This window comes from Bombina bombina, chromosome 5, assembly GCF_027579735.1.
Source record: "Bombina bombina isolate aBomBom1 chromosome 5, aBomBom1.pri, whole genome shotgun sequence".
Lineage (NCBI taxonomy): Eukaryota > Metazoa > Chordata > Amphibia > Anura > Bombinatoridae > Bombina > Bombina bombina.
Window position 1 is genome coordinate 354,577,489 of NC_069503.1, and position 17,401 is coordinate 354,594,889.

Here is a 17,401-nt window from a genome sequence, read left to right on the forward strand (position 1 = left end):
CATCGTTTGTACCCTTCAAAATAAGGAACACTAGATTCGCACCTCAGTCAGAATCATGTACGAACAACCGCTCCCATGCAGGCATATATAAATTCGCATAACTGGGTGTGAATACGGTCCTCTTTACTGTTTCACTTACTTGGAGGTAATAATTATTCTCATACCAGGAAAAGTTAGTGCCTAGAATTAATTAAATTCCCTTTTAGTTTTGTTAATGTTGATGTACAGAGATGTTTCATCAGATGTGATCATCCGCTATTTACTTTCCCAACTGATATTCTGCAATATTTGTGACACACTTAAGATATCCTTAAAATATGCTCTGGTGTTAGTCACATAAGGTTGTAAAAACGATCTATATAAAGGGATAAATGACTAGTTAATAAACCCACCCTGGCACCATTGACTTTCCCAGTGGGTTATTAGTGTCTTTGTGTATCTTAGGTAGAATGTAGAACGTGATAACCATAGGGTACACAGTATTTAAAAAAATCATTTTCTTTATTGTTCTATATTTCTTTTCCCATTATAGATATTCTTGTAAACATTTTTTTAAAATATCCATAGGGTTCTTAAGTAATACTTTATATACCTTGCCATTATCTAGCTGTTTTCTGACACTGCACCCTTATCAGCAGGTTTGATCACCAGGTCATTATCTTTTTCTAATTCAGTTAATGCTTGGAATTCAATGCCTAGATTTAGAGTTCTGCATTAGGGTTAAAAAGCAGCGTTAAGGGGTCCTAACGCTGCTTTTTAACGCCTGCTGGTATTTAGAGTCAGGCAGGAAAGGGTCTACCGCTCAGTTTATTTCCGTGACTCGAGGCTACCGCAAATCCACTTACATCGATTGCGTATCCTATCTTTTCTATAGGATTTGCCTAAGACTGGTATTATGAGTCTTGGAAGAAGTGAGCAGTACAGCCTCTACCGCCAAGACTCCAACTCCAATCGGAACAGTCAATAGAATGCGAGGTCAATCCGATTGGCTGATTGGATCAGCCAATCAGATTGAACTTCAATCTGATTGGCTGATTGAATCACTCAATCAGATTTTTCCTACCTTAATTCCGATTGGCTGATAGAATCCTATCAGCCAATCGGAATTCGAGGGGCGCCATCTTGGATGACATCATTTAAAGGAACCGTCATTCGTCAGGAAGTTGTCGGCCAGGATGGATGTTCCGCGTCGGAGGTCTTCAGGATGCTGCCGCTCTGGATGGATGAAGATAGAAGATTCCGCTTGGATGAAGACTTCAATCGGATGGAAGGCCTCTTCTGCCCCGCTTGGATGAAGACTTCACCCGGATGGAGGACCTCTTCTGCCCCGCTTGGATGAAGAATTCGACTCGGCTGGGTGAACATGACTCAAGGTAGGGAGATCTTCAGGGGGTTAGTGTTAGGTTTTTTAAGGGGGGTTTGGGTGGGTTTTAGAGTAGGGGTATGTGGGTGGTGGGTTTTAATGTTGGGGGGTATTTTTATTTACAGGTAAAAGAGCTAATTAATTTGGGACAATGCCCCGCAAAAAGCCCTTTTAAGGGCTGGTAAAAGAGCGGATTACTTTGTAATTTAGGATAGGGTAGGGCATTTTATTATTTTGGGGGGCTTTTTTATTTTATTAGGGGGCTTAGATTAGATGTAATTAGTTTAAACTTCTTGTAAAAAAAAAACAATTCTGTAATTTAATGTTTTTTTTTTATTATAGTTTGGTTTATTTAATTGTATTTTAGTTTAGATAATTGTAGCTAATTTATTTAATTAATTTATTGATAGTGTAGTGTTAGGTGTATTTGTAACTTAGGTTAGGATTTATTTTACAGGTAATTTTGTAATTATTTTAACTAGGTAGCTATTAAATAGTTATTAACTATTTAATAGCTATTGTACCTAGTTAAAATAAATACAAAGTTGCCTGTAAAATAAATATAAATCCTAAAATAGCTACAATGTAACTATTAGTAATATTGTAGCTATATTAGGGTTTATTTTAGTATTTAGTTTTAAAAAGGAATAATTTATTTAATGATAGTAAATTTAGTTTGTTTAATTTAAATTATATTTAAGTTAGGGGGTGTTAGGGTTAGGTTTAGACGTAGGTTTAGGGGTTAATAACTTTATTATAGTAGCAGCGACGTTGGGGGCGGGAGATTAGGGGTTAATAATTGTAGGTAGGTGGCGGCGATGTTAGGGAGGGCAGATTAGGGGTTAATAATATATTATAGTGTTTGCAAGATGGGAGTGCGGCGGTTTAGGGGTTAATACATTTATTATAATGGCGGCGATGTCCGGTCGGCAGATTAGGGGTTAATAAGTGTAGGTAGGTGGCAGCGACATTGGGGGGGGGCAGATTAGGGGGTAATAAATATAATATAGGTGTCGGCGATGTTAGGGACAGCAGATTAGAGGTTCATAGCTATAATGTAGGTTGTGGCGGTGTCCGGAGCGGCAGATTAGGGGTTAATAATATAATGTAGGTGTCAGCGATAGCGGGGGCGGCAGATTAGGGGTCAAGAAGTGTAAGGTTAGGGGTGTTTAGACTCGGGGTTCATGTTAGGGTGTTAGGTGTAGACTTAGAGAGTGTTTCCCCATAGGAAACAATGGGGCTGCATTAAGAGCTGAACGCTGCTTTTTTGCAGGTGTTAGGTTTTTTTACAGCCAGCTCAGCCCCATTGTTTCCTATGGGGATATTGTGCACGAGCACGTTTTTCCAGCTTACCGCTACCGTAAGCAATGCTGGTATTGAGAGTAGAAGTGGAGCTAAATTATGCTCAACGCTCACTTTTCTGAGGCTAACGCAGCCATTCAGACAACTCATAATACCAGCGTTGTCTTAAGGGTGCGCTGGAAAAAAAAGGCTTGTTAGCACCGCAGGTCTTTACCGACAAAAATCTAAATCTAGCCACAATATTCTTGAGGTTTAGATGGTTTACTATCTTTAGATTCCTGATATCTTGTCGTATCAATTCTAAAAACATCTCCATTGGAGCTGATTTTAAGTTAGTAGGATAAAACTTAGCTTTTGTGTTAACTTCTAAGGGCTAGATTACAAGTGGAGTGCTAAATGATCACGTGCCTGCAAATGGGCAAATTTGCCCATTTGCTGGTGCACGATAATTAACCAGCCATTACAAGTGATCAGATCTCTGGTTAATTTTATAAATGTTCCCTAAATGCCCAAAATACAGTGTAGTGTATTTTATTCAAAAATAAAAATAGTAGCATCTTCATTTTTTTAATAAAATAACAGGACTAGGCAGTATTTTGGGGGTAAAGTTGGTGGCATTGGGGTGTCAGAAACAAAAAATTGCACTGAAAAGGTGCCTCGACATTGCGGTCTATGGGAACTGCTTGTTCCCAGTAAATATATAAGTATATGCTTATTTACATATATATTGATGTGTTAACACATAAATATATATGTATATCAGCATAAACATATATATTTAAGATTGCTGTCATCACTGCGCACCTTACCCCCTTGCGCAATGCTCATGTTCGCATTGCTGTGAGCTTGTAATACCAGCACACATTAGCGTGCGCTGGTATTCCACAGTGAAGCGCAAATATCACTTTCAGGAAAGCGATATTTAGCGATCCACTTGTAATCTGGCCTTAAATGTTTAATCTTATTTTTCAAAACATTTTATTCTTATTTATTCACTGGATTATTTGCAAAAAAACTTCTTTAAAGTCAAAATTCTAATAAACTTATGTAAATTTTAGTTTTATTACATTGTTATGTAGGAACAAATTTAAATCCTTGATTTAAGAACTTGATCATCAGTTAATTTCTTCTTTGTAGTAATTCTTCTTCTTCTTCTTCTTCTTCTTCTTCTTCTTCTTCTTCTTCTTCTTCTTCTTCTTCTTCTTCTTCTGTCAAATAGTCTTTTTGTCACCATAATTGGCTACTTTCCAACTGTCCTCAGATTTTACCTCTGAATTTCTATTTTGCAATCCAACATTTTTTTCCCCATCATCCATGTCTTGTCTTGGTTTCATTTTTTTCTTTCCTTATGTATTTGCATATAAATTCTTACCTGCATTGTTTTCATGGTTACTTTTTCTTAAAATTCCTTTCTTTGCTTTCCTTGTAATCATTAAATCGCTCAAATATCTCTTCTTTTTAATTTCTTTCACTTCTGCCTTATTTACTTGTTCTTCAGTTAATCCTATTTCATGCAATTGCCTTTTCCATTCATCAATATTCAGTGACATTAGTTTAGTGGTGCAATTATATGGTATTTCATTTGCTTATAAACTCAATGTTATCACCTCCAAAAGCTGGAATTTCAAAAACCTCAAGCCTCTTAGTGTAAATTTCTCTTTATAACATATCTCTAAAGTGATTATTTCTAATTCATACATACACCTAGATTACGAGTATTGCATTAGAGGCTGTGCGTTGCTAACGAGCAGTTTATGCTCACTGCTCACTTACAGACAGCGCTGGTATTTTTACAAACCAGACAAGAAGTGAGCGGCTGAAAAAAAGTCTAACACCTTCAAAAAAGCAGCATAAAGCTCCTTAACGCAGCCCCATTGATTCCTATGGAGAAATACATTTTATGTCTACACCTAACACCCTAACATGAACCCCGAGTCTAAACACCCCTAATCTTACACTTATTAACCTCTAATCTGCCGCCCCCAACATCGCCGACATCTACATTATAATTATTAACCCCTAATCTGCCGCTCCGGACACCGCCACCAACTACATTATACTTATGAACCCCTAATCTGCCGCCCCCAACATCGCCGCCACTATACTAAATGTATTAACCCCTAAAGCTAAGTCTAACCCTAACCATAACATCCCCTAACTTAAATATAATTAAAATAAATCTAAATACAAATTCCTATCATTACCTAAATAATTCCTCTTTATTTTTATTTTACAGGCAAGTTTGTATTTATTTTAACTAGGTAGAATAGTTATTACATAGTTATTAACTATTTAATAACTACCTAGTTAAAATAAATACAAAGTTACCTGTAAAGTAAAACTTATGTTATATAATAAAGATAGGGATAGTGGTAATGGAAGTTGTATTTAATGATTCCCCGTCAAGTATTAGCTTACCACAATTTAACCAATAAAGGTAGTCACCCAAATTGGGGACAATAATACTAATATCTGATATAATGAAGTATAGACTAGTAATACCAGGGGAGGGTGCTCACTGTTCAAGTAAATGTAGAAAAAATAGGAGACAAGCGAACAGAAAGTAGAGCACTCGCAAAGGGAGACTAGTATAAGTGGCTATTCAGTGGGTATATAATATTAAAACTTAACATTTATTATTCAAAAAAATGATAAAAAACTACTATATAAGTAGTGATTAATACTTAGATTAAAACACAAACAAATAGTAAACGGCTGTATATCCACAATGACCCCAGAATGTATACCATAGAAACTCAGAATAGAGTAGGAGGGATTTTTAGGCAGATATACACCAAAAAATGGTTCACGGATTGCACCAAAATCTATCTAAAAAAGAGGATTGACCTCAAACAAAATTATACTATCTAGTGCAATACTGGACCGGTGTAGGTCTGTCCAAAATATTCCCTATGACAAAATTAGTATAGTGACTAAGAGGGGAAGTGTAGGTAGCAAGATTCACATAGTCCATACATTCAGCATATTACACAGACCCATTTGTATAGGCAAGAGTAAAGTGTTCACAAACACAAATTAAACCAAAAATACGATCAATGAAAGGTAATATGATTCTATGGATATGTTAGAATAAACACATTGACTAGTGAAATGTGACTTGCATAGTTACACTTAGTGGTTGATACAGCTGTAGGAAGAGTGCCTGATGTACATTTCGCCTGGCTTGGCTTTCTCAAAGGCTAACCGGACTGACTGTAGCCACATAGCATATATAGGGCAAGTAGCCAATCAAATCGTGTAGCTAGTTCACACCTCCGTGTGAACCAATAGAGAGTGTCCTTCCATAATTGGTCAGTTAATGTCACATGACCAGGAACAGAGATGAATTGCACTTTATAGGGGGAGCGGCTGTGGGTCTTACAACAAAACAAAACAAGTGTCAAAGCAATTGTCAAAAACGGATTGTCAAAAGCGGAAAGCGGAGCATATATGCTCTCTAGTGTTATGTATATTCATGGTTGACATCAGACACTGTAAACATAGTAATAGGAATGAGATTCTATTTCAGTAACAAACGGAGCATTTTATAATCTCAAATGATTATGATTCTATGGGGATTCAATTTCAGTCATAAGCGGATAATTTTTAATCTCAAATGATTATACTCTTCACATCCTGTCACTATTCAAATCATTAGAAATAAAAATATATATATATATTAACAAGGTGATATAAGTGATTTGTCATTTTTAATCGTTCAATAGATTATCCTTTGTTGAAGAGCAAAATATCATCATTAGTTAGATCAGAGATGAAAATTTAAAGATTATAGTGAATCCCAATTATTCAAACAATGCTTTACACATAGATCAATTCACCTCCTACTGAGGAATCGCAACCATTTGCAAGAACAAAAAACAAAAACAAATTTGATCATTAGAATATCACATTGCGCGATGTTGGTAAATCTATCAATACAGTAGTTAATAACAAATGGCAATGTAAAAGATAGTCAGAGTCAAAGATATTAGGTGTATCATTAGAAGTAAAAATATATATATATATTATCAAGGGATTTGTCATTTTTAATCATTCAATAGATTATCCTTTGTTGAAGAGCAAAATATCATCATTAGTTAGAATGATGGTAAATTCAACATTCTAACTAATGATGATATTTTGCTCTTCAACAAAGGATAATCTATTGAACGATTAAAAATGACAAATCACTTATATCACCTTGTTAATATATATATATATTTTTATTTCTAATGATTTGAATAGTGACAGGATGTGAAGAGTATAATCATTTGAGATTAAAAATTATCCGCTTATGACTGAAATTGAATCCCCATAGAATCATAATCATTTGAGATTATAAAATGCTCCGTTTGTTACTGAAATAGAATCTCATTCCTATTACTATGTTTACAGTGTCTGATGTCAACCATGAATATACATAACACTAGAGAGCATATATGCTCCGCTTTCCGCTTTTGACAATCCGTTTTTGACAATTGCTTTGACACTTGTTTTGTTTTGTTGTAAGACCCACAGCCGCTCCCCCTATAAAGTGCAATTCATCTCTGTTCCTGGTCATGTGACATTAACTGACCAATTATGGGAGGACACTCTCTATTGGTTCACACGGAGGTGTGAACTAGCTACACGATTTGATTGGCTACTTGCCCTATATATGCTATGTGGCTACAGTCAGTCCGGTTAGCCTTTGAGAAAGCCAAGCCAGGCGAAATGTACATCAGGCACTCTTCCTACGGCTGTATCAACCACTAAGTGTAACTATGCAAGTCACATTTCACTAGTCAATGTGTTTATTCTAACATATCCATAGAATCATATTACCTTTCATTGATCGTATTTTTGGTTTAATTTGTGTTTGTGAACACTTTACTCTTGCCTATACAAATGGGTCTGTGTAATATGCTGAATGTATGGACTATGTGAATCTTGCTACCTACACTTCCCCTCTTAGTCACTATACTAATTTTGTCATAGGGAATATTTTGGACAGACCTACACCGGTCCAGTATTGCACTAGATAGTATAATTTTGTTTGAGGTTAATCCTCTTTTTTAGATAGATTTTGGGGCAATCCGTGAACCATTTTTTTGGTGTATATCTGCCTAAAAATCCCTCCTACTCTATTCTGAGTTTCTATGGTATACATTCTGGGGTCATTGTGGATATACAGCCGTTTACTATTTGTTTGTGTTTTAATCTAAGTATTAATCACTACTTATATAGTAGTTTTTTTTATCATTTTTTTGAATAATAAATGTTAAGTTTTAATATTATATACCCACTGAATAGCCCCTTATACTAGTCTCCCTTTGCGAGTGCTCTACTTTCTGTTCGCTTGTCTCCTATTTTTTCTAAAGTAAAACTTAACCTAAGTTACAATTACACCTAACACTACACTATATTTAAATTATTTCCCTAAATTAAATACAAAAAATAATAAACAAATTACAAGATTTTTAAACTAATTACACCTAATCTAACGACCCCCAAAATAAAACTAAAACCCTACCCTACACTAAATTACAAATAGCCCGTAAAAGGGCCTTTGTGGGGCATTGCACCAAAGTAATCAGCTCTTTTACCTGTAAAAAAAAATTACAAATCCCTCCCAACATTAAAACCCACCACCCACACAACCAACCCTACTCTAAAACCCACCTAATACCCCCTTAAAAAAACCTAACACTAACCCCATGAAGATCACCTTACCGGGAGAAGTCTTCATCCAACCGGGCCAAAGTCCTCAACGAAGCCGGGAGAAGTCTTCATCCAAGCCGGGCGAAGTGGTCCTCCAGACGGGCAGAAGTCTTCCTCCAGACGGCATCTTCTATCTTCATCCATCTGGCGTGGAGCGGGTCCATCTTCAAGACATCCGACGCAGAGCATCCTCTTCATCCAATGGCTAAGACTGAATGAAGGTTCCTTTAAATGATGTCATCCAAGATGGCGTCCCTTCAATTCCTATTGGCTGAGAGAATTCTATTAGCCAATCGGAATTAAGGTAGAAAAAATCCTATTGGCTGATGCAATCAGCCAATAGGATTGAGCTGGCATTCTATTGGCTGTTCCAATCAGCCAATAGAATGCAAGCTCAATCCTATTGGCTAATTGCATCAGCCAATAGGATTTTTTCTACCTTAATTCTGATTGACTGATAGAATTCTATCAGCCAATCGGAATTGAAGGGACACCACATCTTGGATGATGTCATTTAAAGGAACCTTCATTCAGTCTCACGTCAGATGTCTTGAAGATGGACTCACTTCGTGCCGGATGGATGAAGATAGAAGATGCTGTCTGGATGAAGACTTCTGCCTGTCTGGAGGACCACTTCTCCCGGCTTGGATGAAAACTTCTCCCCGCTTCGTTGAGGACTTCGGCCCAGTTGGATGAAGACTTCTCTCGGTAAGGTGATCTTCAAGGGGTTAGTGTTAGGTTTTTAAATACACCCCTCACCACACCCACAATTCAGTTTAACGAATAGTCAAGTAGTGGGGTGATAAAATAAAGAGTAAAAAAGCATACAAGAAGAGGAACTGGAAAGAAAATTGTTCTTTTATACAAAAATCATAACCACCAAAAAGAGTGGGCCTCATGGACTCTTGCCAATATGAAAGAAATTAATTTATCAGGTAAGTTCTTACATGAATTATGTTTTCTTTCATGTAATTGGCAGGAGTCCATGAGCTAGTGACGTATGGGATAGAAATACCCAAGATGTGGAAGACCACAGAAGAGTCACTAGAAAGGGAGGGAAAACATAAAAACAGCCATTTCCACTGAAAAAAAAAAAATCCACACAAAAAATAAGTTTTTCTCATAAATTGAAGAAAAAAACTTAAAACATAAGCAGAATAATCAAACTGAAATAGCTGCCTGAAGAACTTTTCTACAAAAAACTGCTTCAAAAGAAGCAAATACATCAGAGTGGTAAAATTTAGTAAATGTATGCAAAGAAAACCAAGTTGTTGCTTTGCAAAACTAAACAACCAAAGCTTCATTCTTAAAAGGCCGAGAAGTGGCTACTGAACTAGTAGAATGAGCTGTAATTCTTTGAAGCAAAGACTGTCCCGTCTCCAAATAAGCTTTAAGAAACTAAAGCTTAACCAAGATGGCAAAGAAATTATAGAAGTTTTATGACCTTCCTAGGACCAGAAAAAAACAACAAATAGAATAGAAGTCTTCCTGAAACCTAAAGTAGCTTTGACATAATATTTCAAAGCTCTTAGGATATCCAAAGAATGTAAAGATCTCTAAAAATAATTCTTAGGATTAGGACATAATGAAGGAACAACAATTGCCCTACTAATGTAAGAATTCACAACCTTAGGAAGAAATTTAAATGAAGTCCACAAAACAGCCTTATCCTGATGAAAAATCAGAAAAGGAGACTGACAAGAGAGAGCAGACAATACAAAAAACTCTTCTAGCTGAAGAGATAGCTTAAAAAATGAACAATACCTTTCAAAAAAATAGTCTAATATTCAAAGTATGCATAGGCTCAAACAGAAGAGCCTGTAAAGCCTTACACCATAAAATATAGATTTATCAAACCTTATAATAATTGTTCTTTAAAACAGACTTATAAGCCTGCAACATAGTGATAAAAAAAACTGAGTCAGTGAAACCTCTATGACTAAACACTAAACAATTTCTTTACCTTCAAATTAGTAATTTGAAATCCTGATGGAAGAAATAGCCCCTAAAACAAGTGGGCTAGCCAAAGAAAAAGTGGCCAAGGATTGCAACCGGACATCCAAACAAGATCCATGCCATGCTGATGCTATCGGACACATATGAGAAGGATGTAGCCAGGTTGCAAAAACCAAGACAGTGCTAAAGTATCCACCATTTACACCTGATGATACCTAGACCTGAAAAGGTACCTGGGAAATGTATAGAACACATCTGTATAGAGGTACCACTCTCCCAGATGTAAAGACTGATGGTTGAGATAATCCATCTCTCAAATGTCTAAACCTGAGATATAAATTATAAAGATTAGACAGGAGAGGAAAACCACCTAAGAACGTATTCAAGATACTTCCTAATTGCTAAGAACTGTGAGTCCCTATTAAATGATTGACATAATCAACAATTGTGACATTGTCTGTCTGAAAGAAAGAAATAATCTCTCCTAAAAGAAGCTAAGCCTGAAAGAGCTCTGAAAATAGCACGGAGTTCAAAATATCGATTGGAAACCTCGCCTCTTGAAGTTTCCAAACATCTTGTGCTGTCAAAGACCCTCAGACAGCTCCCCAACCTGCAAGCCTTGCCTCCATTAAGAATACAGTCCAGGAAGGATGAACAAAAGGAGACCCCCTGAATAAAATGATGATAAACTAATTATCAAAAACAGGGAGAGAAGAGTGTTAGGATTTAAAAATATCAACCGTGATATCTAAACACAAACCCTGTATCATAGATTCAGTATGCAAAGCAAAAAGATCTCAGAAGATCCCAAAAAGTGACCCTTGTCTGATGAATTACAAAACTCTTAGGTAAATTAAATCCTCCAACTATGTTTTGAAGAAACAAAACTTAGTTGATTCATAAGAGATTCCAAAAAAGAAAGATCCACATATATGAATATTGCTCTTTCATAAGTATGTATTGGGTACTTGTAAGCACGTCTAATTACCCATAAGGGACTTAAAACACTGCTCATTTAATTAACCTCAGAAGAATGAAAGGCTGAATGGATTTCACCAGAAATCTAATCTGCAACCCTCGGGTTACTACAGGGCTCAGGCACAGTGCATTAGTATGCTGAGCTATCTGCCCATCTTAATAAAAGAAAAGATAAAGCTAATACCAAGATATCATCCAAATAAGGAAGCACCACCATACCTTACTGCCTAAAGACAGAAGAAGGGCACCAAGAACCTATGAAAAGTTTTATAAAGCTGTCGCTAAACCAAATGGAAAAGTGACAAATTGGTAAAGCTTATCTAAAAAAGAAAATCTCAGAATCTTCAAGTGGACTGAATGAACATAAAATATGAGGATAAACATCCTGAAAAATGAGTGGACATGAAATTTCCCTAACAAAAAGGCATAATAGTCCTTATAATTGTCAACATAAAAGTTAAAAATCTATCAAAACAATATAAAAATCTACAGATCCAATAAAATTAACTGAATAAAGCCTTCTTCTTTGGGACAAAGGATAGAAATTAATAGAAACCCAAACCCTGTTCCTGCAAAAAGAACTGGCATAATCACTTCTGAACATAAATCACAAAGCGTACTGAGAAAGAAGACTCTTCCCATAGAAGGTCTCATTCTGAAAATCTATTCAAACCCTAAGAAAAAAAATATAGATTTTGCACTAATCCAAAAACAATTCAATCTGCCCCCCACCAAAATGACTGGCTAGAGAACTGCACCTTCATGCAGTCTAATAACTAGAAAATATACAGCGTATTTCTGCCAAAAGGATACAAACCGCTTTTTCAGTGCTTACACTCTGAATTAAACAAATTAGCAGCTGAGTAAAAACAGTAGTAATTATTACTCAAATAAATGGTATACAATAAATGGACCTCAAAAGGCCAAAGGGCTATAATGACCCTGCCAGAATATGAATCTGAGACCCTTGGATCTAGAACAATATTTGTAGTCAGGACATTCACCAACTGATCAACATCACCGGACTTAAAGTAGGGCAGAAAAATTCTAGACCTCCAACAATAGTGGAGAAAATAGAAATCAAATAAATTATCATCCTATCAAGATAGAGATAAAAAAATACATTTGAAATCATAATAATAGATACAGTAAACATAATTAAATGATTACTTCTGAAGTAAATAAAACGAGTTATATACTTGAGAAACTGAAACTGCTTATACTAACTGTTCATTAAAGGTTGAGAAAACAGCAATGTCAACCACAGATAAAGCTGAGCTAAAATATAAACAGTACATGAATATGCTCTACCAAGGTTATATTCAAAAGTTCTAAAGAATCCTGAAAATAAGTACGCGGAAATCAGGATAAACATTCTCTAGAATATAATACAAATAGTATATTGCATAGGAAAAAAACCTCAAGAGCAGAAAAATCTTAAAATCCAGTTTTGAAAAAGATTAATAACAAGCAGCTAGATTACGAGTTGTGCGTTATGACTCAAATAGCATCGGTATGGGCCATAACGCTTCATTTTCGCTAACGCTGCTATTACAAGTTTCCGTAGTGCCACAAATATCAACATCTACGCTCAAATACCTAACGCTCACCCAGACCCAGTAGTTAATGACATACCGATAACAAAAACATCCACGAGTCACTTCAAAAAGATTACACAAAGTATACCTACACTCATACAAACACTCTACAATATTTCATTTTTAATAAAAAAAAATTTAATCTCAAAATATAATGGATCAAAGTTACAAGATCTCAGGGGTTTGAAAAAAAAAAGCACACAAAACCATTTTACATTGACTTACATAGAAATACGGGAACATACACTCATTTAGCTACATCTTACTACAAATATCATCACATATATACAAACACAAATCGATACATACAAACAATATACAGCACATTACCTACAAAAAACATTAGTTTATTATGAAATTAACATGATTTAGCTACTTTTTCACAGAAGCACATGGTGTCACTCACTTTACGCTCAACACAAGTGTTGGGCTTTTTTTCTGATTCAAATTTGTTGCCTCCATTTACTTCTATGGGGAATACGTCCTTGTGCACGAGAAGGGCAGATTTCCCTAATGCACGCAAAATTTTTAGACTTTAAAACTTGTAATAGCAGTGTTAGAATTGTGGCGCTAATTCATTCATTCTTGTGTTAGTCCCGCTATGACAAATAGATCAAGAAATAGACTATTTCACATTGGAGTTATGGGTTTTACTTGTGTGAACATCACTACAACATCAAATTCTTTTATGAAATTACATTACATCAACTATAAATCACAAACAATTCTATCATCAACAATACAAAATCACTTTCAAGAATTAAATCATATTTAAACGGACAGAAAAAATAATTTTTAAGATTTCATTATTCACAAACAGTAGGCAATTGTAAACACTTCTCTCATTTAAGTCTATTATACCATTTCATTTATTCAACTCATATGCTTGGATGAACAGCATATCTAGATAGGCTCAGCAGATGATGATTGATGGATGCACATACTGTACATGCCCTTTGTCATTGACTCATACATTTGCATTGATATTAATTAAAAAAACATATAAACAATGAACACATTTACATTATTCAACTACATTGGAAGGTTGTTTAACATTGGAGTTTCTCTCAGAATCATGAAACAGAAATTATGGATTTAGTGTCCCTTTAACGTCACGATTTACTCATAATATACCATTAGGACTTACGTACAGTAATAACATATCATTAGAAAGTATTAGAGTTGTCGCTTTTTTGGAAGGAACAAAAATGCTTTATATAAATCTGAACATGTGGGAGAGAATCACAATACATACATAGATGTACATAACACACATCACACAACAACAAAACACACAATTATCTTTTTAATCAGCACACAATAAGAATGTTGCAAACTACAACAACAGAACGAAGATTTGCAAACTAGACAGGCAGGTTGTTAATATGATGACATCATTCTAAGCTTCAACCATGCAGATTACAGAATTAGGACTGTACCGCCCCTTTCAGCAGTTTCTCACTCAATATTACATATACGTAAATGAGAGGGTTGGAAGATCTTCATTATTATTGCAATTTCAGTGGGACACGTAAAATATTGACATCTCGACAATCACTTATATATACAATATTATAGATGTCACCCGTTACTTTATCGTTTGGCAACAATATTGCAGCAACATTGATCAATCAGATTCTATGCCATGTCTATGCACATTATAAAAATGTATGCACTTTCAATCATGTTAGCATGGACTTGTGGTTTTTACTATAAGATTGCATATAAACAAACATCACGAAGGTGCACTGTATATGTTATATTTTACACCTTCACATTACAATTCATTGGGGGGAAATTAAATTTCCGCAAACACTCGAAATTCAGCCCACTTTGAAAGCATTCACGCCGCTCAGATACAATCAAGTGGATACAAACAGCAATCATTACGAACACCCTACCATTGGACATATTGCACTATAAATCCCCCAAACTCCATGGCTAAAGCATCCCTTGTAATTGACATTGTATCAAATCGCTTTTGTGCTTTTGCATACCTTGTTACTCCTTGTCTGTTAGTCATATTCATTATTATAGGTGATTCGAGTTATATGAGCCGGTCTTGGCTCATTACGTCATTGCGTAACCCAGCAGATGAGGTCCAGGAGCGGTACAATTGGGCACACAAGTGGACTAGGGCTGTAGTGGAGCGGATGTTTTGGCTCCTCAAAATGCGCTTAAGATGCCTGGACAGGTCTGGAGGAACCCTCCAATACAGCCCTAGGTAGGTAGCAAAGATCGTTATAGCCTGCAGCATCATTCATAACATAGCTCAGCGGGCTGGGATGCTGCAGGCCGTCCAGGCTCCCCGAGACCTCCTTCAAGATGAGGAGGATGACCCAGTTCTAGAGGGGCCATTCCAGGATGAGGGGCTCAATGTCAGAGACAACATCATCAATCACAACTTTAGACGGTAAATACTATAAGTTATATAGGAGCATTGCGAATGTGAGACTTTTAGGAAAATTAAGGTATAGAATTGTGCAAATATGTTATGATTTTTAAAAACAATATTTTAGATTTTTTTTTATTTTTTTATTTTTATTATCATAGGTAATTTATACAGCATATGATTCTGGAATTGGCTCCTGTAATGACTTCGCCACCTGATTTTCAAAGACAACATCAGATGGTAAGTATATACAAAGTATGGACTGGGGGGAGGGTTTTGCACAATGATCAATCATATGGCATACAATTAGTTTCAATGTATTATTTAGTTTAGACATTATTAGATTTTTAGATAGTCAGAAAGGGATACTCTGAAGCACATAGTATTGCCGAAGTCATACATCAGAGGTTATGTCTGCACAATGTATCTAACTAAGCTTCACACTTGATTGATAGAACATAACATGAAAGACACTACATACGCTTAGTAAGCTATTGATTCAAATATTTTAGGAAATTGTTGGGGGCTGCAGAACCGTGTCACACATTTTATTACTGATTTTATTTACTTTATTTTCCATTAGGGAGATTACTTCATCTACAGACTGTAAGTGAAGAATACCAGACTGAAATTAAAGATGACTTCATCTACAGACTGAAAGTGAAGAATACCAGACTGAAAGTGAAGAATACCAGACTGAAAGTGAAGAATACCAATAATGTGATCATGTCTGTGGCATTTTCAATCAACTGTGCTGACTTTGAAAAACATACAAAGACACGTTAACATTGTAAGTGGACACAATTCTCAGGAACAAGCCTGGGGATGCAGGATACATCCTATGGGAAACACTTATGGTTTCTCCTTTTTTTAAGATGGTATTTCACAATCCTCTATATGGAAAATGATGAATAGGACACATAATTAAGATAAACTGATATTTTGAATAGAATTGCCTTTCAAAGACCATACATCCAGGATAGTTTGCACAATGCATGCTATTTAAGAATCATAGGAGGAATAGTGTACAAATAATTCATAATATATACATGTCCTATTTTAGAATTACCCCTACTTTGTGCGAGAGAGGACTCGGATTATGATCAATAAGACAGATAAAGGGGATACATTTTATAGTTGACATTTATTTATATTATTATTTGAAGGAACATGAAATATGACATTCAATTATGTCCCTCATACAAAAGAATAATTAGGAATCGAATCTTTGTTCAAAATTTTATATTATGCATTATTTTGTCTAATCTTTAATGCTAATATGTAAGTCAACTCTTGATTAGACAATTTAATGTGATTAATTTCAAATTAATGTGCAGATAGATGGATAGATCTAGATCTCCAGTCTGAACCTGGCTTTAATATCAAGACAAACAATACTTTTTAGAGCATAGACAGAAGATGAATTTACAATTAATGCATTTACAGAAAAATTGGTTAGTCAAGTGTTCATTAAATAACCTTATTGATTTCAGATTTTAATATTTTTTTTTCTTTCTCTTACAGATTCTCATTTTTGCTGAATTCCAAAACTAATATTGATTTTTTTTTCAAATAAATTTCTTTACATACTATATTTTTATATTTTATTTATTGAAATACATATTATTATATATATATCTTTATCCCAGTAAGATAATAAGAAATACATCCTTCAAATATTATGACATGTAAACAAAATATTATTCCCATGACTGTTAAAGTATCTATTTTACAAGCACATGCCTGATATCAAATATACTATTTTTTTTTAAATTTATTAAATGAAAAAAATATCAACACAGCTTAACCAGAATGAGTGTTAAAGTCTTGTATCTTACAAAAGTTAAGGTGGAGTTAGATACAGCCATCTAAGATTTTTTTGTGTGATTTAGAGATGTCCAAATCATAAAATGTTTATGACGAGGATATGCATTATAAAGTCTACATACCAACTTTGGTCATTTCACTTTTAAGAAATGAAAATGTTCAACTTGTCACATTCAAGTGACAGTGTAGTTTAATGTTATATTTACATTATAATATCTATAATCTTTCTTGGGTACCAAAAACATTATTAAAGAAAATATAGCTTATTTATTAGGGTTTCATTAT